Source organism: Myotis nattereri (genome assembly GCF_964212035.1).
Source record: "Myotis nattereri genome assembly, chromosome: 1".
NCBI classification, from domain to species: domain Eukaryota; kingdom Metazoa; phylum Chordata; class Mammalia; order Chiroptera; family Vespertilionidae; genus Myotis; species Myotis nattereri.
The window spans coordinates 102,114,691-102,135,987 of NC_138075.1; positions in this window are offsets into that span (position 1 = coordinate 102,114,691).

Consider the following 21,297-nt stretch of genomic DNA (forward strand, 5'->3'; position numbering starts at 1 on the left):
TTGAGCATCCAGTGTACTCTAGCAGGGTTCCCACACTTGTTTTGGTTTGTAGATTCCATATATAAGAAAAATCATATGGTATTTGTCTTTCTCTGTTTGACTTATTTCACTTAGCATAAAACCCTCTAGGTCCATCCAGGTGGTCATAAATGACAAGATTTTATTTCACTTATGGCTGAGTAATATTCTATTGTGTAATATAACCACATTTTTATCCACGTAAAAATATTATTAATGTACATCCAGGTTGCTTCCATATCTTGGCTATTGTATACTAGTATAATGCTGACATGAACACAAGAATGCATAGATCTCTCCAAATTGTTTTTTTGTTTTCTTCAGATAAATACCCAGAAGTGGAATTGCTAGGTTATATGGTAGTTCTGCTGTTCATTTTTTGAGGAACTCCATACTGTTTTCCATAGTGGTTGCACCAATCTGTATTCCCACCAACAGTGTACCAGGATTCCCTTTGCTCCACATCTTCATCAACACTTGTTATTTATTGTCTTCTTAATAATAGCCATGCTGACTGGTCTGAGGTCATATCATGTAGTTTTTTTGTGTGTTTTTTTTTAATTAAATCTTTATTGTTCAGATTATTACAGTTGTTTCTCCCTCCCCCAAGAATAGTCAGTCCATTCCCTTTCTATGTCCCTGATTCTATTATATTCACCAGTTTATTCTGTTCTCAGATTATTTATTCACTTAATTTTTAGATTCACTTGTTGATAGATATGTATTTGTTGTTCATAATTTGTATCTTTACCTTTTTCTTCTTCTTCCTCTTCTTAAAGGATACCTTTCAGCATTTCATATAATACTGGTTTGGTGGTGATGAACTCCTTTAGCTTTTTCTTATCTGTGAAGCTCTTTATCTGACCTTCAATTCTGAATGATAGCTTTGCTGGGTAAAGTAATCTTGGTTTGTAGGTTCTTGGTATTCATCACTTTGAATATTTCTTGCCACTCCCTTCTGGCCAGCATAGTTTCTGTTGAGAAATCAGCTGACAGTCGTATGGGTACTCCCTTGTAGGTAACTGACTTTCTTTCTCTTGCTGCTTTTAAGATTCTCTCTTTATCTTTTGCTCTTGGCATTTTAATTATGATGTGTCTTGGTGTGGTCCTCTTTGAGTTCCTTTTGTTTGGGGTTCTCTGTGCTTCCTGGACTTGTAAGTCTATTTCATTCATCAGGTAGGGGCATTTTTCTGTCATTATTTCTTCAAATAGGTTTTCAATATCTTGTTCTCTCTCTTCTTCTGGCACCCCCATAATTCAGATGTTGATACCTTTGAAGTTGTCCCAAGGGTCCTTACACTATCTTCATATTTTTGGATTCTTTTTTCTTTTTGTTTTTCCGGTTGGGTGTTTGTTGCTTCTTGGTATTTCAAATCTTTGACTTGATTCTTGCGGTCTTCTAGTCTGCTGTTGGAACTCTGTATAATATTCTTTATTTCAGTCAGTGTATGCTTAATTTCTAGTTGGTCCTTTTTCATAATCTTGAGGGTCTCACTAGATTTCTTGAGGCTCTCACTAAGTTTATCTGTGGTTTCTAGAGCATTCTTGAAAAACCTTAAAAGTGTGGTTTTGAACTCTATACGCAGTAGTTTGCTTTCCTCCATTTCTGTCATTTTTGACGTGTTTCTTTGTCTCCACATTTTTTATGCTTCCCTGTGTCGATAGAGTGGTTTTCTGTGCTAAGTGTCCTATAGGGCCCAGTGGCTCAGCCTCCCCAATTACCTGAGGTGGAAACTCTTGGTGCACCCCTTTGTGGGCTTTGTGCACAGTTTTGTTATAGTTAAGCCTTGATTGTTGTAGGTATCACTGGGAGGACTTGACCTCCAGGCCAATTGGCTGTGAGAATCAGCTGTGTCTCTGCAGTGGGAGAACTTCTGTGCTGGAGACACCCTTCTGGGGCAAGACTTGCTTCAGTGGGGCTTTGGTGCTCACTGAGTCTGCCCCCTGAGTGTGTCCTTTATGGATCTGAGGAGTTGTAATCTGGATGGTCCCACTCTGACCACTGGGTTCACTAGCTCTTGGATCTCTAAGGAGGTGCTAATTTAGAATCTGCCTGAGGCTATCCAGCAGGAGCTATGGAGAGATCTGAAGATTCCTCTTCTTTGTTTGGTGTTTAGAGGTGCCCAGATGAGGCCCAGCTGTGAAGCAATGCAAGCTGCTGTGGGGCCTTGGGCCTTCTTTTGGATGTTCTGGGTCTCTCTGACCCAGCAGCAGTCTGTTAGGTAATTTTCAGATTACAAAGGGCCAGGCCTTTCATATGCAAAAGCCTCTGAGCACAGCTTGGATGGGGCGGGGTCTCAGGCGATCCATAGGGCGGAGCAAGCAGCTATGGCTGCTCCTCAGTCCTACCCTAAGAGGTCCCAAATCTCAGTGTCCCATGGTAATCGCTGCAAGCCCCTCTGAGAGAAAAAGCCTCCCTCGAGTTCCTACGAATGCCAGACAGTCCAGTTTCTCCCCGTATAAGTCTGTGTCCCCAGAGACTTGCTCAGAACTAAAGTTCAGAGCAGTCTGGAGCTTGAGACTCCTTCCCGATTGAAAAAGACAACCGTGTCCTCAGTTGCCAGCCCTTTCTGGGCGTGCCTCCATACCTCTGCACTTTATTCCGCACCTCCTGTGAGTCTCAGTGTGCTTTTCTCTTTTCTTCTAGTTGTAGAATTTCCACTCAGCCAGTCTTCCTGTGGTTCTGGATGATGTCCATTTTGTCTTTTAGTTGTAATTTTGAAATGGCTGTGGGAGGCAGCAATTTCAGGTGTTTATCTGTGTCGCCATCTTGGTTTCTCTTCCATATCATGTAGTTTTGATTTGCATTTCCCTAATGATTACAGACACTGAACATCTTTTTTTGTGTATTGGCCATCTGTGTCTTCTAGAAAATGTCTCTTCAAGTCCTCTGCCTATTTTTTCAATTGGAATTTTTTCATATTAATTGTGTAAATTCTTTATATATTTTGAATATTAACACTTTATTAAATGTTTAATTTACAAGCATTCTCCCAATTGGTAGGTTGTATTTTCACTTTGTTGATGTGTAAAAGCTTTTTAGTTAGATATAATCCCATTTGTTTATTTTTGCTTTTGTTGCCATTGCCTGAGGAGACTGATACAAAAAATATTGCTAAGATCACTGTCAAAGGGCTTACAGCCTATGTGTTCTTCTAGGAGTTTTATGGTTTCAGGTGTAACATTCAGGACTTTATTTTTATTTTATTTTTATAAATGGTGTGAGAGTGTCCCAGTTTTCCCAACACTATTTATTAAAGAAATGATCTCCTCCTCATTGTATATTCTTGCGTCCTTTGTAATAGTTTAATTTACCATATATGCATTTGTATATTCCTGGGTCTTGTATTCTATTTCATTGATCTGTGTCTGTTTTTATGCCAATACCATACTATTTTAATTACTATAGCTTTGTAGTATAGTTTGAAATCAGAGAGAATGGTATCTCTCTCCAGTTTTGTTCTTTCTCAAGATTGCTTTGGCTATTTGAGGACTTTTGCAGTTACATACAAATTTTAGCTCTGTGAAAACTGTCATTTTGATGGGGATTGTAATGAATCTGTAGACTGCTTTGGGTAGTATGGACATTTTAACAATACCAATTATTTCAGTCCATGAGCATGTTATATCTTTACATTTATTTACATCATCTTCAATTTTTTTGCCAATGTCATTGTTTTCAGTGTACAGGTCTTTCACCTCCAATAAATTTATTCTTTGGTATTTTCTTCTTTTGATGCAATTGCAAGTAGGATTGCTTTCTTAATTTCTGTAATAGCTTTATATTAGTGTATACAAATGCAACTGATTTCTGTATATTAGTTTTATATCTTGCAACTTTACTAAATGTTTTAGTTATAATACCTTTGTGATGTAGGCTTTAGGGTTTTGTATATACAGCATCATCTAATCTGCAAATACTAAGTTTTATTTCATCCTTTGCAATTTGAATGTTTTTTATTTGTCTAATTATTCTAGCTAGGATTTCCAATACTACATTGAATATTAATTGCAAGAGTGGGCTTTCTTTCTTGTTCCTTATCTGAGAGGAAAAGCCATCAGCTTTTCATCATTGAATATGTTAGCTGTGGGTTTGTCATATATGGCCTTTATTATGTTGACATAAGTTTCTTCTATGCACACTCTGCTAAGAGTTTTGTTCTTTTTTTATCACAAATGGATGCTGTATTATGTCAAATGCTTTTTCTACATCTATGATTTTATCCTTTATTTTGTTAATGTAGTGTATCATATTGATTGAGTACTCTTAATTTCAATACATTGTTGAACTATCCTTGCACCATCCTGGAATAAGCCCCACTTTCTTAATCTAATGTATTGTTAAATTCAGTTGACGATTTCTGCATCTATATTCATCAATATGAGCCTATAATTTACTTTTTTAGTGTGATATTCCTGGTCTTTGATATAAGAATAATCCTGGTCTCATAAAGTAAGAATTTGAGAATAAGTATTAACTCCTCTTAAATGTTTGGTAGAATTCACCTTGCAAATCTGTCTGGCCCTAGACTTCTGTTTTCTGGGAGTTTTAAAATCACTGATTCAATTTCATTACTTGTAATTTGTATACTCATATTTTTATTCAGAATTCTGATTCTGTCTTGGAAGGTTGTGTGTTTCTAGAAATGTATCCATTTTTTTAGGTTTTCTAATTTGTGGGTGTGTAATTGTTCATAGTAGTTTCTAGTGATCATTTGTATATCTGATATCTATTGTAACTTCTTTCTAATTTTTTATTTTATTTGAGCCCTCTCTTGATGAGTTAAGCTAATGGTTTATCTCATTTGTTTCTTTTCAAAGAACCAGCTTTTAGTTTCATTCATCTCTTCTACTGCTTTTTTAATCTTTATTTCATTTATTTCCTCTCTGACCTTTATTTCCTTTTTTCTACTAACTTTGAAAATGTTTGATATTCTTTTTCGTAGTGTCTTTAAGTGTAAAGTTAAATTGTTTATATGAGATTATTCTAATTTCTTGAGGTAAGCCTATATCACTATGAACTTTCCTCTTAGGACTGCTTTTACTGAATCCTATAGACTTTGGAGAGTTGTTTCCTTTTTATTTGTCTCAAGGTATCTTTACAAATTTCCTCTTTGATTTGAAAAGATAACTGCACCCCTGTATTCACTGCAGCATTATTAGTTATCCATTGGTAGATAAATGGATTACACACACATACACACATAGTTGAATATTACTCAGCAATAACAAATAAAAAGAACTTGCCTTATGACAACATAAAAGTCAAGTGAAGTAAATCAGAGAAAGACAAATATCATATGATTTCACTTACATGTGAAATCTAAAAACACAAAACAATGAAACAAACATAGATACAGAGAACCATCTGATGATTGCCAGAGGTAAGGGGTGTGGGAGATTGAGTGAAAAAGGTGAAGAGAAATAAGAGGTACAAACTTCCAGTTTTAAAATAAACAAGTCACAGAAATGTGCAGCACAGAGAATATTGTCAATAATATTGTAATGACTCTAGTAGGCAGCAGAGGGGCCCCAAATGCTAGGTTAAAATTTGACAATAGTGATAAGGTCTTAACTGAACAACTTTATCATAAAAAAATTCATAAAGTTATACTTTCCAAAAAAGAAAAAAAAAGAAAGAAAACTCAGTAAAGCATCAGGGAAATACTGCAAAATATGCCAGGCACTATTGACACTTGACACTGATGAAAGAATATATGCACATTACTGGACATTTCTTTAAATTTGTTATTGCTCACTATTAGAGATGTGCTCCATTTCCACCACCACCACCCCACTTTTGCCCAACCCCTCCATTGGCCATCACCACACTGGCTATGCATATATGTTCTTTAATTCCTTCACATTCCTTTAATCAATCTCCCACCGCACCCCACCCCACCCCAGCCTCCATCCTCTCCTCTGAGACATTTGTTAGTCAGTTCCTTGTATTCATGTCTCTGGTTCTATTTTGTTCATTAGTTTATTTTGTTCATTACATTCCACATATTAATGAAATCATATACTATTTCTCTTTCTCTGACTGACTTATTTTACTTAGCATTATAATCTCCAGATCAATCCATGCTGTCTGAAAAGTTAAGAGATTCTTCTTGTTCTTTTTTAAAAATATATATTTTATTGATTTTTTACAGAGAGGAAGGGAGAGAGAGAGAGTTAGAAACATCGATGACAGAGAAACATCGATCAGCTGCCTCCTGCACACCTCCTACTGGGATGTGCCTGCAACCAACGTACATGCCCTTGACCGGAATCAAACCTGAGACCTTTCAGTCTGCAGGTCGATGCTCTATCCACTGAGCCAAACCGGTTAGGGTGAAATTCTTCTTTTTTATAGTGACAGGGTATTCCATTGTGTAAAAAGAATAAAAAAAAAAGTGCAGCTTTATCCACTCTCCACTGATGGGCACTTGGACTATTTCCAGATCTTGGTTATTGTAAATAACACTGCTATGAACAAAAACGTGAATACAGCCTTTCTGATTGGTGTTTTGGGATTCTTATGGTATATTACCAGAATTGGAATCACTGAGTCAAATGGTAGTTCCATTTTTTTTAAGTTTTTGAGGAAACTCCATACTGTTTTCCACAGTGGCAAGCAGCATGAGTCTGCATTTACACCAGCGGTATGCTATTGTTCCCTTTTCTCTACATCCTCACCAGCACTTGTTATTGGTTTATTTATTGATAGTAACCATTCTGATAGGTGTAAGGTGACACTCATTGTAGTTTTAATTTGCATTTGATGATTAGTGACATTGAGCATTTTTTCATATTGGAAATGTCTATTCAGATTCTTTGTCCATTTTTTAATAGGATTGTTTATCTTCCTGGTTTGAGTTGTATTAGGTCTTTATATATCTTAGAGATTAGCTCCTTATCAGATTTTGTTTATGGCTTTTTTACTGTGCAGAAGCCTTTTAATTTGATGTAGTAAAATTTGTTTATTTTTTTCATGTTTTCCTTGCCCTCAGAGACATCAGCAAATGTATTGCTCCAAGAAATGTCTGAAGTTTCACTGCCCATATTTTCTTATAGGATTTTTATATTTCCCTGATTTTTAAATCCTTTATGCATTTTGAGTTTATTCTTATGTGTGGTGTAAGTTGCATTTTTTTTTTTTTTTGCCAGGGACCTGTTCGGTTTTCTCAGCACCATTTATTGAAGATACTGTCTTTACTCCATTTTATGCTCTGCTTTTGTCAAATATTAATTGACCATAAAGGCATGGGTTATTTTCCAGGGTCTCTGATTTGTTCCATTGAAATAAGTCTGTTCTTGTGCCAGTATAAGGCTGTTTTGATTAGTGGCTTTGTAGTATAGTTTGATATCAGGGAGTGTGATACCTCCAACTTTGTTCTTCTTTCTCAAGACAGCTGAGGCTATTTATTCAGAGTCTTTTTTGGTTCCATATACATTTTTAGAATATTTTTCTAAATCTGTGGAGTATGCCGATGAATGTGGTACATGCTCCCATTTGTTTGCATCTTCCTCTCTTTCTTTCTCAATGTCCTAGTTTTCTGAGTACAGGTGTTTTACCTCCTTGGTTAAGTTTATTCCTAGATACCTCATTTTTTGTTGATATTGCAATAGAAAATAGGATTGTTTTCTTAGTTTCTCTTTCTGATAGTTAATTATTGTTGGATATAATGCCACTACTTTCTGGATATTAATTTTGTAACATGCTACTCTGCCAAATTCATTTATTAGACATAGTAGTTTTTTGGTGGAGTCTTTAGGGTTTCCTATGTACAATAGCATGTCATCTTCAAATAATGATAGTTTTACTGCCTTCTTTCCAATTTGGATACTTTTTATTTCTTCTTCTTGAACAATAACTGTGGTTAGGACTTCCAGCACTATGTTGAGTAAGAGTGGTAAAGGCAGATATCCCTGTCTTGTTCCTGATCTTAAGGAAAACACTTTTAGTTTTTGCCCACTCAGTATGATATCGACTGTAGGTTTTTCCTATATTTAGCCTACATAAGGTTGAGGTATGATGCCACTATTCCCACCTTGCAGAGAGTTTTTATCATAAATGGGTGATTAATTTTATCCAAGGCCTTTCCTGCATCTATTGATAAGATCATGAAATTTTTATTCTTCATTATTTATGTGAAGTGTCACCTTTATTGATTAGCAAATATGTACCAGCCTTGCAACCCCAGAAAAATTAGCAAATGGTCATGGTGTATGATAATTGGATCTGGTTTGCTAATATTTTGTGGAGCATCTATGTTCATTGGGGATATTGGCCAATAATTTTGCAACTGTCTGATCGGTAGCTATGACATGCAATGACCATCATGGGGCAGATGCTCTGACCAGTAGCTATGATGTGCACTGACCACCAGGAGGCAGACGCTCAACACAGGAGCTGCTGAGCTGTGGTGACTTGGCAGCTGTGGTTCTCAGGTGACCACCCCGAACCAGAGAGGAGGGAGCCCAATTCTGGGGTGTGTCACCCAAGAACTGCTCTCTTGCAATCTGGGACCCCTTGGGGGATGTCAGAGAGCCAGTTTCGGCAAGATTCCCACAGGCCAGGCCGAGGGACCCAGGCACCGGACCTCTAGTTAAGATAATAATGGCCCTGTAAAGAGTTTGGAAGTGTTCGCTCCTTTTGAATTTTTTAGAATAATTTGAGGATAGATGCTATTTCTTCTTTGAATGATTGGTAAAATTTGCATCTGAAGTCATTCAATACAGGACTTTTGTTTGCTGGGAGTTTTTTTAAATTATTATTATCTTTCAGTTTCTTTAGTTGTTATGGGTCTATTCAATTTTTGGATTCTTCCTGATTCAGTTTGGAAGATTGTATGTCTCTAGGAACTGTTCATTTCAGCCAAGTTGTTCAACTTGGAATATAGCTGTTGGCATGTAGTATTTTCTTAAAATCCTTTCTATTTCTATGATGGCAGTTGTTACTTCTTTCTTTTCTGATTTCATTGACTTGGATCCTATTTCTTTCTTGATAAGTCTGATTAAAGCTGCATCAATCTTATTTATCTTTTCAAAGAACCTACTCTGTTTCATGCTTATTTGTATGGTCTTCTTAGGTTCTATGTCATGTATTTCCACTCTGATCTTTATTATTGCCTTCCTTATGCTTACTCTGGGCTTTTCTTGTTCTTTTTCTAGTTCATTTAGAGGTAGGGTTGAGATTTTCCTAGCTTTTTGAGGAAGGTATGTAAAGCTATGAATGCCCGCAGATTTGGGTTGTTGTGTGTTCATTTTCCTTTATTTCTAGGTAATTTTTTGTTTCTTCCTTGATCTCCTTGGTAACCCCATTCACTGTTTAATAACATGCTATTAGCCCCCCTATGTTTGAATGTTTTTTTTATTGTAGTTGATTTCTAGTTTCATGCCATTGTGATCCAAGTTGCTTAACATGATTTCAATCTTTTTGAATTTGTTAAAACTTATTTTACGTCCTAACATGTGGTCTACCTTTGAGAATGTTCCATATCCACTTGATTATGAATATTCTGCTGCTTTGTGATGAAATGTTCTGTAAATATTAAATACATCTGATCCAGTGTGTCCTTGAAAGTCACTATTTCCTTGTTGTTTTGTCTGGAAGATCTATCCAAAGGTGTCATTGGGGGGCAAAAGTCCCCCACTATGACTACTGGTGTTGATCTTTCCCTTTAAGTCCACCTAGAATTTTTTATTATATTTAGGTGCTCCTATATTGGGTACATATATGTTTACAAGTGGTATGTCCTCTTGTATCAAACTGTACAGTATTATGTAGTGACCTTTGTCTCATTATGGTCTTTCTTTTGAAGCCTATTTTCCCATCCATTCAACTAACTTATATATTTTTTTATGGGAGCCTTTAACTTGTTTACATTTAAGGTTATTGATAGGTAGTTATTTATTGCCATTTCTTGCAATGCTGGTTTGGTAGTACTTAATACCTTTAGCCTTTATTTATTTATTTATTTATTTATTCATTTTTTGGTCTGGGAAGCTCTTTATTTCAATTTCAATTTTAAATGATAGCCTTGCTGAATAGAGTAGTCTTGGTCTTAGGCCCTTGCTTTTCATTACATTCAATACGTTCATGCCAATCCCTTCTGGCCTGAAGTTTTTCTAATGAACAATCATCTGACAGCCTTATGGGAACTCCCTTCTAGGTAACTGTTTTTTTACTTGCTGCCTTTAAGATTATTTCTTTGTCTTTAAACTTTACCATTTTATTTTATTTATTTATTTTTTTGCTTTTATTTTTTATTTATTTATTTTTTTATCTTTAAATTCTTTATTAGTTAAGGAATTACAAATGTGTCCTCATCCCCCACCATTAGCCCCCTTCCCCCCCACCCCCCCCCCCCACACTCATGCTCTCATCCCCCTGTTGTCCATGTCCATTGGTTTGGCTTATATGCATGCATAAAAGTCCTTTGGTTGATCTCTTCCCCTTACCCCCACCCTACCCTACTTTCCCTCTGGGGATTAATAGTCTGATTGCTGTTTCTCTGTCTTTGGATCTGTCCCTGTTCATCAGTCTATATTGTTCTCTATATTCCACAAATGAGTGAGATCATGTGGTATTTATCTTTCTCTGTATGGCTTATTTCACTTAGCATAATGCTCTCCAGTTCCATCCAAGTGTTACAAAAGGCAAGAGTTCCTTCTTTTTTTTACCGCAGCATAGTATTCCATTGTGTAGATGTGCCACAGTTTTCTAATCCACTCATCTGCTGATGGGCACTTAGGCTGTTTCCAAATCTTAGCTATGGTGAATTGTGCTGCTATGAACATAGGGGTGCATATATCCTTTCTGACTGGTGTTTCTGTTTTCTTAGGATATATTCCTAGAAGAGGGATCACTGAGTCAAATGGGAGTTCGATTTTTTGTTTTTTGAGGAAACTCCATACTGTTCTCCACAGTGGCTGCACCAGTCTGCATTCCCACCAGCAGTGCAGAAGAGTTCCTTTTTCTCCACATCCTCTCCAGCACTTGTTGTTTGTTGATGATAGCCATTCTGACAGGTGTGAGGTGATACGGCATTGTCTTCTTGATTTGCATCTCTTGTATAATTAGTGACTTTGAGCATGTTTTCATATGTCTTTCAACCCTCTGTATGTCCTCTTTCGAAAAGTGTCTGTCTAGGTCCATTGCCCATTTTTTGATTGGATTGTTTATCTTCCCATTATGAAGTTTCATGAGTTCCTTGTAAATGTTGGAGATTAAAACCTTATCAGTGATATCACTGGCAAATATGTTCTCCCATGCAGTGGGTCTTCTTATTGTTTTGTTGATGTTTTCCTTTGCTGTGCAAAAGCTTTTTATTTTAATGTAGTCCCATTTGTTGATTTTCTCTTTAGTTTCCATTGCCCTAGGAGCATTATCAGAGAAGAAATTCCTACGACATATGTTTGTGATTTCGCTGCCTACTGATTACTCTAGTATTTTTATGCTTTCCCGTCTTACATTTAAGTCTTTTATCCATTTTGAGTTTATTTTTGTGTATGGTATGAGTTGGTGGTCTAGTTTCATCTTTTTGCATGTATCTGTCTAATTTTCCCAACACTATTTATTGAAGAGACTGTCTTGACTCCATTGTATGCTCTTGCCTCCTTTGTCAAATATTAATTGGGCATAGTGCTTTGGGTCAATTTCTGGGTTCTCTATTCTATTCCATTGATCTATATGTCTGTTCTTGTGCCAGTACCAACCTGTTTTAAGAACAGTGGCTTTGTAATACAGCTTGATATCTGGTATTGAGATCCCACCTACTTTGTTTTTCTTTCTCAGGATTGCTGCAGCTATTCGAGGACTTCTTTTATTCCAGATGAATTTTTGGAACGTTCGTTCTAGATCTGTGAAATATGCCGTTGGTAGTTTAATGGGGATTGCATTGAACCTATAGATTGCTTTGGATAGTATGGACATTTTGATGATGTTGATTCTACCAATCCATGAACACGGTATGTTCTTCCATCTGTTTATGTCTTCCTCTATCTTTTTTTCAGTGTCCTATAGTTTTTTGCATATAAGTCTTTTACCTCCTTAGTTAAGTTTATTCCTAGGTATCTTAATTTTGTTGGTGCAATGGTAAATGGGATTGCTTTTTTAGTCTCCCTTTCTGTAAGTTCACTATTGGTGTAAAGAAATGCTTAGATTTCTTGGCATTAATTTTGTATCCTGCTATATTGCCGAATTCATTTATTAACTCTAATAATTTTTTGATGGAGTCTTTAGGGTTTTCTATGTACAGTATCATGTCATCTGCAAATAAGGACAGTTTTGCTTCCTCTTTTCCAATGTAGATGCCTTTTATTTCTTCTTCTTGTCTGATCACAATGGCTAGTATTTCCAGTACTATGAAGAACAGGAGTGGTGAGAGGGGGCATCCCTGTCTTGTTCCTGTTCTCAAGGGAAATGGTTTTATTTTTTGCCCATTGATTATGATGTTGGCTGTGGGTTTATCATATATGGCTATTATTATGTTGAGGTATGATCCTTCTATTCCTACCTTGCTGAGAGTTTTTATCAAGAAAGGGTGTTGAATTTTGTCGAAAGCTTTTTCTGCATCAATTGATATGACTATGTGGTTTTTATCTCTCAATTTGTTTATGTGATGAATCACGTTTATTGATTTGTGGATATTGTACCATCCTTGCATCCCTGGGTGAATCCTACTTGGTAATGGTGTATGATCGTTCTGATGTATTGCTGGATCCGATTTGCTAGAATTTGGTGAGTATTTTGGCGTCTATGTTCATGAGGGATATTGGCCTATAATTCTCTTTCATTGTGTTGTCTCTATCTGGTTTGGGTATTAGGGTGATGCTGGCTTCATAGAATGAGCTGGGAAGTGTTCCTTCTTCTTGAAGTTTTTGGAATAGTCTGAGGAGGATATGTTTTAGTTCTTCCTTGAATGTTTGGTAAAACTCCCCTGTGAAGCCATCTGGCCCCGGGTTTTTGTTTGCTGGGAGCATTTTGATGACTGTTTCAATTTCTTCCTTCATTATTGGCCTGTTGAGATTTTTAGAATCCTCTGGATTGAATTTTAGAAGATTGTATTTTTCTAGGTAATATGTCCATTTCCTCCAGGTTGTCTAGTTTGTTAGAGTAGAGTTGTTCATAGTATATTTTTAAAAATTCTTTGAATTTCTGAGGGGTCTGTTGTTATTTCGCCTCTTTCATTTCTGATTTTGTTTATTTGAGTCCTCTCTCTTTGCTTCTTGGTGAGCCTGGCTAGAGGCTCATCAATCTTGTTTATCCTTTCAAAGAACCAGCTCTTGCTTTCATTGATCTTTTGTATTGTTTTTTTGTCTCTATGTCATTTATTTCTGCTCTGATCTTTATTATCTCTTTTCTTCTGCTCACTCTGGGCTTTTTTGTTGTTCTCTTTCTAATTCTTAGAGTTGTAGAGTTAAATGATTTACTATTAGTTTTTCTTGTTTTTTGAGGTAGGCCTGTGGTGCTATAAACCTCTCTCTCAGGACTGCTTTCATTGTGTCTCATAGATTTTGGGTTGTTGTACTGTTATTGTCATTAGTTTCCAGGGTGTTTTTAATTTCGTCTTTGATCTCACTGGTAACCCAATCATTATTTAGTAACATGCTATTCAGCTTCCAAGTGTTTGAGTTTTTTGGATTGTTTTTATGGTGGTTTATTTCTAATATTATTCCCTTGTGATCTTAGAAGATGCTTGGTATGATTTCAATCTTCTTGTATTTGGGGAGACTTTGCTTGTGACCCAATATGTGGTCTATTTTTGAAAATGTCCCTTGTGCACTTGAGAAGACCGTATATTCTGTGGCTTTGGGGTGAAGTGTTCTGAAGATGTCAATTAAGTCCATCTGATCTAGTGAGTCATTTAGGATTGCTGTTTCTTTGCTGATTTTTTGTGTAGAGCAGCCGTGGGCAAACTATGGCCCGCGGGCCAGATCCGGCCCATTTGAAATGAATAAAACTATTGAAATAAAAGACCGTACCCTTTTATGTAATGATGTTTACTTTGAATTTATATTAGTTCACACAAACACTCCATCCATGCTTTTGTTCCGGCCCTCCGGTCCAGTTTAAGAACTCATTGTGGCCCTCGAGTCAAAAAGTTTGCCCACCTTTGGTCTAGAGGATTTATCCAGTGATGTCAGTGGTGTGTTTAAGTCCCCTAGTATGATTGTGTTGTTGTTGATCTCTCCCTTGTTATTTTCCAGGAGGTTTATTATGTATTTAGGTGCTCCTGCATTGGGTGCATAAGGGTTATATCCTCTTGTTGTATCGATCCCTTTAATATTATAAGTGGCCTTCCTTATCTCTTTTTATGGCCTTCACTTTGAGGTCTATTTTGTCAGATATAAGTATTGCTACCCCAGCTTTTTTTTCATTTCCATTTGCCTGAAAGATATTTTTCCATCCCTTCACTTTCAGTCTGTTTGAGTACCTTTTTCTGAGGTGGGTCTCTTGTAGACAACATATATATGGGTCATGTCTTTTTATCCATTCAGCCACTTGATGTCTTTTGATTGGACCATTTAGTCCATTTATGTTTAAAGTTATTATTGAAAGGTACTTGTTTGTAGCCATTTCTATTTTTTTGTGGCTGTTTTCTTTCTGGGCTTTTTAGTTCTTCTTTTTACACCAGCCCCTTTAGCATTTCTTGCATTGCTGGCTTGGTGGTGATAAATTCCCTTAACCTTTTTTTTGTCTGTGAAGCTTCTTATTTCCCCTTCAATTTTGATTGATAGCCTTGCTGGATAGAGTATTCTTGGATTCAGTCCTTTGCTTTGCATCACTTTGTAAATTTCTGTCCATTCTTTTCTGGCCTGATGTGTTTCTGTTGGGAAATCATTTGATAATCTGATGGGGGATCCTTTGTAGGTAACTCTCTGTTTCTCTCTTGCAGCCTTTAAGATTCTCTCTTTGTCTTGTACATTTGCCATCGTTATTATGACGTGTCTTGGTGTGGGTCTTTTGGGGTTCATCTTGCCTGGGACTCTCTGTACTTGTGTAACTTTTTTATTCCCCATATCTGGGAAGTTTTCTGTCATTATTTCTTCAAATAGATTTTCTAATCCTTGCTGCTCTTCTTGTCCTTCTTGCAGCCGTATTATGCATATGTTACTTCGTTTCATGTTGTCCTGAAGCTCCCTTAGGCTCTCCTCCTGCTTTTTAATTTTTTTCTCCAGTTGCTGTTCAGATTGAGCTTGTTTCTCTGCCTTATCTTCTAACTCACTAATTCGGTCCTCTGCTTCTTCTAGTCTGCTGTTGAAACTTTCCATGGTGTTTTTGATTGTAGCTATATTACTTTTCTTGGGGGGGATTTGACCTCTAGGCCAAGTGGCTGTGAGAATCAGCTGTGTCAGCAGTGAGAGAACTTCTGTCCTCTAGGGAGGTGCTAATCTAGCCTTTGCCTGAGGCTATCCAGCAAATGCCTCTGTGCAGGGCTTGGGCAGGGCGAGTCCCAGGGGATCAATAGGGCGGGCGGAGCTAGCAGTTATGGCTGCTCTCAGTCCCGTCCCCAGGGGCTCTGCCTCTCAGAGTCCCAGCAACCGCTGCAAACCTTGGAGAGAAAGCTGCCCTCGAGTTCTGACTGATGCCAGATAGTCCCACTTCTCCCATTTGAGTCTGGGTCCCTAGAGACTTGCCCGGATCTGGAGGTCAGAGCCTGAGACTCCCTCCCGATTGAAAACGACAACTGCGCCCTCAGCTGCCAGCCCGCTCCTCGCGGACCTCCACACCTTAGTATTTTACTTCCGCACTGCGCCTCCTCTGTGTTTCGGTATGCTTTTCTCTTTCCTTCTAGTTGTAGAATTTCCCCTCAGCCAGCCATCTTGTGCTTCTGGGTGATGTCTGTTCCGTCTTTTAGTTGTATTTTTGAAGTGGTTGTGCAAGGCAGCAATCTCTGGTGTTTACCTATGCCACCATCTTGGTTCTCCACTATATCACTTTTCATTTCTTCCTGATTCTTGCATAGGTTGTTGATTTTCTCATCCATCCAGTGAATGAATTGTACAACCATTATTCTGAATTCTTTTTCTGTCATGTTGCATGCTTCAATTTCACTAATTTCCTTTCTAGGAGACTCCTCATTGTCTTTCCTCTGGGTGTTGTGTTGTTTCTTCATTCTGATTATCTCCCGATGGTTCAAACGTCAAGTTGCATGGGCCTGGGCCGTGTGCAGTGGGAGCCTCACACCACCTTTGTGTCACTGAAGAGCTCTGACACTAAGATGTGTTGTTCTTGTGGGTTGGTGGGAACCAGGCTCGCTCAGAGTCAGTGTTGCCAGCGCTCAATGTGGGTTTGTGCACGCCCTTAGAATTAGGGACCCTGCCTGCAGCATGCTGAAACAGAGATCCCCCTGGAGTGTGTTGAAAATCAGCGCCCCTTAGCCTGCGCTAGGAGTCAGAGTTCCCCAAGAATCCAGGATCAGAGTCTCTGTTGCTTTGTGTGACCTCGCATTGAGAATCAGGGTCCCTGTGTGCCCATGCACCAAGAATTGGAGTCACTGGCTCTTAGTATGAATGTACAGGGAATCAGGGATCTCAGGTGCAGGTGATAAGAAACACAGTCAAGTCACTGGTGCTTGGTGCTGCCTCCTGTCCAGAGAATCGGGGTCCCTGGGCCTATGCTACGCAGGACATATTCCCGGTGTTCGCGCGTTTGCTCCCAGCCCAGGACTCCTGAAGCCGGCACTACGTGGGACCAGTTCCAAGGTGCTCACACACTTCCAGGCTAAAGTTCCTGTAGCAGCACTGAGGCCCGGGCAAGGGGCGGGTCTATCAGTTACTATGGCGCTGCCTGCGAGCCTGTGGGGAGGGGGATGGGCTCTGTTAGTCACGGATCTGCCACAGGGATTTCTGCACTTTTGGTGTCCGCAGGTCTGTAGCTGTGGTCACAGGTCTCTGTTCCCAGTGGCTGCAGGGTCCTGGTATGCATCTGAGATCAGACTGGGTGGTGCTGAGGCCAGGATTCTAGTCTCAAGCAGCTCCATTTCCCAAGATGGCGTGGTCGTTGTGCCCGTGCTGGCCGCCCAGGAGTGTCTGCGCAGGGAGTGGGGCTCCGCCCTCTAAAACTGCCCAGTTTAGCAGCCCCTTAGAACACCTGCAGAATCAAACTGTCCCTAGCTCATACACACACACACCACACATGTCCACACACTCCTCTATCATTTCCTTGCACTATCACACTCTCTCCCTCCCTACCTTTCTGCCTGTCGCCATTTTTCCAATCCCTAAACTTTACCATTTTAATGTCTATGTATTTTGATGTGCATTTCTTTGGGTTCATCTTGATTTGTAGTCTCTATGTTTCCTGAACTTGTGTCACATTTTTCTTCACCAGGTTCTGGAAATCTCTCATTTCTTCAAACGCATTTTTTTTTATCTCTTGCTCAATTTCTTTTCAAGCTGTTACCTCTATGATGCAGATATTGTTGTTTCATGTTGTCCCAAAGTTGCCTTTCAACTATCCATTTTTTGAAATTCTTTTTGTTGCTTTGATTGGGTGTTTTATCTGTTGTGTCTACCACAGTACTGATTCTATCCTTTGTTTCAACCAGCTTACTTTAAATTCCTGCCAGTGTATTCTTGCTGTCAAATATTCTTCATTTGTGACTGGCTCTTATACATGGTATGTCCTTTATCATACTAGTGTAATTCTCACTAAGTTTCTTCTAGTTCAGTGGTCAGCAAACTGTGGCTCACGAGCCACATGTGGCTCTTTGGCCCCTTGAGTGTGGCTCTTCCACAAAATACCACGTGCGGGCGCGCACGTATAGTGCGATTGAAACTTCGTGGCCCATGTGCAGAAGTTGGTATTTTGTGGAAGAGCCACACTCAAGGGGCCAAAGAGTGCATGTGGCTTGCAAGCCACAGTTTGCCGACCACGGTTCTAGTTCATATTAAGTTGCAGGGGGTTCTAAGTTCCTTGGGCAGTCTTATAACCACTACATTGAACTCTATGTCTGATAAACTGTATGCCTCCATTTCATTTAGATCTTTTTCTTTCATTTGGTGTTTCTTTGTACACTTTAGTTGTCTCTGTTTCTATGTATTAAATAGAACTTGTATGGCTCCCAGTCTTTATGTGGTGTCCTTGGATTATAAGTATCCTGTGGGACAGAGTGGTGAAATTTCCTTGATATTCTGAGCTGGATGCTCTAGGAATGTCCCTTGTGTGGGTAACTCAGGCTCCCTAATGTAACTAGGTTTTGATTGCTTTTGTCCCATTTGTGGGCAAGATCTCTCCTCAGTCTGGCTGACTGTGAGGCCTAACCCCAAACACATCATGTGAGCTATTGTACAGGTGCTGACGGGACAAAACAAAATGTAACAAGAAACAAAATAAAATCAAATAAAAGGATCAAACAATAACCACTGAAGAAAAAATATTAGGAAAGAGAACAAGAATAATAAAAAATGATGAGGAGTGAAAAGAGAAAGAAAAAATAATATGAAAGGAAAAAAGAGAAAAAATAAGAAGAAAAGAAAAATGGTAGAAAGAAGAAAAAATTATAAAAAGGAAAAATAAGAAAATGAAAGAGAAAGATAAAAACAGAGTCAGAAAAGGAAAGAGAACAAAATATAAAAGAATAACAAAGTTATAAGAAAGAAAAAATAAAGAATACAGTGGTTAAAAAAAAAGTATAGTTCATTTTTGCAGTTTTGTGCTTGCTGGGATCTCCCTTTGTATCTGGTTCTTATGTTATCTGAAACTGTTTGTGTGCCGATTCTGGACCTTCTGGGAGGTACTTTGATGCTAGCCACTTTCAGAAGCTGTCCACATTTGGCTCTCGGCAACCTCTTGAAACTTCAAGTGATCTAGATCGTGGCTGCCTCCACTGGGCATGGCTATGCAGAGGGGCCAAGCTGTGCTCCAACGCTGGCTTTATAGCAGCCCAGAGCCCAGGGATGAGTCAGCAAATGACCCAAGGCACCTTGGGATCTGCCTCTGCCAACCTCCACCTGCTAGCCAGCTGTCAAACTTAGTCACTGAAAAGGCTGTTCCTGAAAAGGCTTTTGGCAGAATTGGGAAGATGGGACCTCTGGATCGCCTGTGAAGGGTAGATGTTATTCAGACTTCAGGGAAGATGGTTGCTATCTTTCCCCATCCCCAAGCTACACATCCGAGTCTGTCCTGGAATATTTCCTTGACCTTGTAGGGAGGCTGATGGGGTCTGCCAGAAGTTGGGAGTTTCTATCAGCTCTCCTGTGAGGGGGAAGTGCCAGTCACATCCCCAAGAAAATGGGAGGAATGGCCTTCCCCCAAAGTTAGTCACTGATGCCCCAAATTTGCCCAGACCCTTAGGCTGGCCTGTGTTGCCACTGCCTCAGCAAGGGATTGAGATGCAGAGTAAGGTGAGCAAGATTCTAGAAGGTGAGGCAAGCTGTATCCCAGAGGGTGGGCTAATTGCCTTTCCCTAGACTGCTGCTACTGGGAGTGGCTTGTGACTCTCAGGAAAAATGGCTGCTGTGTTATCAGCCGGAGGGAATGTTGACTGAGCTCAGGTATCTTGGAAGTTGCATTCCTATGTCTCTCCCCAGTACCTCCTACCCGACTCTCCTCAGACAACTCGAGTCTGCACGGTCCTCCCTCTGCCAAACTATAGGGTGAGTGGGCAAACAAAAATCCTGTGCTCTGGATGTCTCAAGGTGGTTTCTGCCATTCCTTATTTAAAGGTATCTTCTTCAGCTAGTCTTTAGTTGGTAATTTAGGGTGAATGTTCCCCAATTTAGTTTTATTTCCAGTTTGATTCTGAGAAGAGTTGTGAGAAAGATCCACCCACTCCACTGGCATTGAAAACACTCAATACCTTACAGTTTATAAATATTCATAATATAGAGTTTGAAGGAAAAACATTTATAACTATCATTTTAAGGGCTCATATTTTGGACAGCATTTCATTGGAGGTAAAAGTACACTGTTGCTAGGAAAATAAACATTTTTTAGGAAAGTTCTTATATGTCTTCAATCAAAGCTAATTATCAATTTATTAAACTGGATTTTGAAATTGCCAGTTTAAAACCTAAAATTATTCAAATGCCAATGCTCTTACAGTCACTATGAGAAATAAATTCGGTTTCTATAGTCAGAAAAATCTATTGATAAATTATAATATAAAATCTAAGAATTCACTATATTTCAGTCATGTCAGGAAATAAAGTCACGTTTAAATAGAAAACAGACTGTTTTGTAACAGTTTTTTAAAAATATCTCATTGTAAAAGAAACTTCTGGAGCAGAAATATGTAATTCTATTCTATTGATTATTCCTAAGGCATTAAGGCAATGAGTTGAGCTAAGTGGGATTGTGGGTAGTAGAAAATAAAATGGAATACAAAATTAGTAAGATAATAGTTGTCATGGAACTTAAAAACGAATAAAAATACATAATTGTCAGATGAAAGAATTCCTGGGGGCAGGAAAAGGTCCCCATAACTTCTGGCTATAAAAACCAGTGGGGATTGTGGCTGAGTGAGATGGAGAGCTGCTGGAATTCCAGGCAGTTCCTCTTGAAGGGCACATGCAAGGACTTACAGGGACTCACTGGGCCTGAGCTCCAATGAGTTCCAGTGCTGGGGCAGCAATTTGAAAGGAGCCAGGGACATATAGGGAGAAAGTAAATTGTGTGACTTCAAGGCAAGTGCTGGAGGGGCAGTTTTCTCCCAGACGGAAGTGCTGGCACAAGCCATTGTTTCCTTGCTCAGCCCTTCCCACAGAGCCACCAGCAGGAGCTTTATGGGAGTCTCCATCAACTTAACACTGTCTACCCTGGTGATTCCCTGAGATCCCTCCCCACCAACTTGTGGGCCTAACCAAGCCCTTTCCAGTGGCTTTTTCATACACGTGTCCTGTCTTGGCTAATGCTACAGACTTTCCTACAATATCCCACACAAGCAGCATCAGGCCTCAGCATACCCTGTTCTTCTTGCTAAGTGGCACTAGGCCAGGCACTAGCAGCAGCCAGCCTTGGCTCACAGGTTGGCCTATACAGGGCACCTCCAAGCCCAATTCAAGTAGCAGCCATCTTCAAATCACTTTGTGGTCCCAGGCAGAGCACATGTGATAGCTGACTTTGGCCTACAACTTGAGGGAGGCACCAGAGGCAGCACACCCGGTAGACAACTTCAGACCACAACAAATCACCACCCAATCACTTCCACAAGAGACACACTCAATGTATTCAGCAAGAACCTGAGATCCACTGAAGTAAGTCCTGTTCTGTTGGGTTGGCCTCTGAACAACTGATCCTCCACAGTGGTCATCATGGCCAGTCGTCATGGCCAGTCATCACAG